This window comes from Falco punctatus (genome assembly GCF_963210335.1).
Source record: "Falco punctatus genome assembly, chromosome: 9".
Lineage (NCBI taxonomy): Eukaryota > Metazoa > Chordata > Aves > Falconiformes > Falconidae > Falco > Falco punctatus.
The window spans coordinates 6,434,008-6,436,030 of NC_137589.1; the positions used below are offsets into that span (position 1 = coordinate 6,434,008).

The following is a 2,023-nucleotide window of genomic DNA, read 5'->3' on the forward strand; positions in this document are numbered from 1 at the left end:
TCATATGCTATTTCAACAGCAAATGATTACTTTAATGCTAAGATCATCTGAATATAAAAGCTATTCTTGCAACCATTGCAAGTAAATAAAGTGCAGTTCTTCATGAAACTGAGCACCAGCCTGAATTTAGAATACTATAGTGTTCAGTACTTCTAGATGGCAATTAATACTCTAAATGATCTATTACAATGTCAGAATTATTCCCCAGGATTCAAAGAAGGCAGGAGCTCAGCTACGTGAAAAGATGAAAAGTGCTTGCATAGGCATTTGCCATAGTGGTGACTCTACCGAAAGCTTTTCCTTTAGCCACCCCTCCGTTAATTTTAGAACCTCAGCATAAAAAATAGTGAAAATCAGAGAATATGTTAAGGAGGAAATGAAGACAGAAGACCAGCATAACCGAGAAAATACTACTTATAATGGGTCATGATTTACATATCATGGTAATGAACTATATAAAGAGATCTCTTACTGGATGGTGTAAGTGATGAATTACACATGAAGTCATAATGAAGAGAAAGGTTCTGAGGTAGCATGAGATTCTGAGGTCTTTGCTTACCCTGTAATTCCATATATACCAGAAAAGAGTTCTGTTGAGAAGAACAGGTCCTGCTTTCAAAGAAAGATGCAACTGAACTGAAAGGTATCAAAGGTACCTTACAGGTTGTTGAAGATGTCAAAGTTTATCCTAAAATGATTACACCGACCAAACATTGCAAATCAGAAGATTTGCATCAATATTCAGGAGAAATTAGCACTGAGGGAAAACTTAAATACCAGTAAATTGGGCAAGTTATTCATTAACCACCAGAGGTTCAGAAAGGAATCGCATCAAAGAATTCCAGTATCACCAGCTGTAAGGCAGTATCACACACTAATAGCTGCCCTATACCCTTACTGCCTGCACCTGTGACCAGCATCATCCACCTTTCAGCAGACAAGTAAACGGCAGCAGGATCTGATCCAGTCTCTGTGATGCTTTTGAGAGATCACAAAGATTGAGAATAGTCATCTTTAAACATTAAGCAAGTGAAATGCAAACTTAGATGAAGAGTGGAACTTTTCATTGTTCAAATGCATGGAGAACACAAACTGCCAGAAAAACAGAAACGGGTACAGCCCTGAAAAGAAAGGGGGAAATCCACGGAGCAAAATAATATGTGACTGCTTTCTCCTAAAGAAGGCAAAAAGAGTGCTCCTCCTGCACATCTTTCAGCAGCCACATTTCCATGCCTTTCCTTCCTGCACACCAGCGTGCGGACACGCATCTCCAAGCCAGCTGAGACACGGCGCATCCGCCGTTCAGCCGGGGGTCCCTCCCCGGCTCCGAGCACCAGCGCCGCGGCTCTCCCGCAACGGGCGCCTGCCCCGCCGCTGGCTGGCTGCGGGCTGCCGCTGCTGCAAGCCAGCGGTGGAGGTGCGCGTACAGCCCCGGCAGGCGAGACCTCGCAGCAGAAACGATAATCCTCCACACGGAGCCAGCAGCAGGACTTGTTTGGGTTTTGGTTTTTGGGGCTTTTGTTTGGTTGGTTTTGTTTTTTTTTTCTTTGCCGGCTGCTTTTTTGCACACTTCTCTCACAAACGGTAGTTTCTCCGACCAAAATTTCCCGCAGGTCTTCGGCAAAATCCCAGGGTAGAGAGGGCTCCCCGCGGCTCCTGCAGCGGCTCGCCCCGGGGAAAAACCAGCCCTCCCCGGCACCTCGGACGGGGCGGCGGCGGCTCCCCCCGGCTCGGGGCTGCGGGCGGCAGCCTGGGGGGCCCCGGCAGAGCCCACCGGCGGGCAGCTCGTCCCACGTCAGGGGCTGCGGGACCGCCGAACCGCCGCCAGCCCGCACGGAGGGGCGGCCACCCCACCCCGCACCGCCCCGGCCCCGCCATCCCACCCCGCGCCCGGCTGCGAGGGGGGACTCGGGCGCCCGAGCGGCACCGGGCGCCGCAGGAAAGTTGAGGCGATCCCGGAGGTACCCGCCGGCGCCGCTCCGCTGGGGCCGCCCCCCGCGCCCGCTGTCCGGCTGGTACTCAC

General features: G+C 51.1%; 1 protein-coding gene across 1 annotated transcript in view; it reads right to left on the bottom strand.

The window, feature by feature from the left end:
* The window catches only part of PLPP4 (phospholipid phosphatase 4), a 118,595-nt gene that overhangs the window by 62,612 nt on the left and 53,960 nt on the right, over positions 1-2,023 (bottom strand). The gene's annotated exons all lie outside the window — the stretch shown is intronic.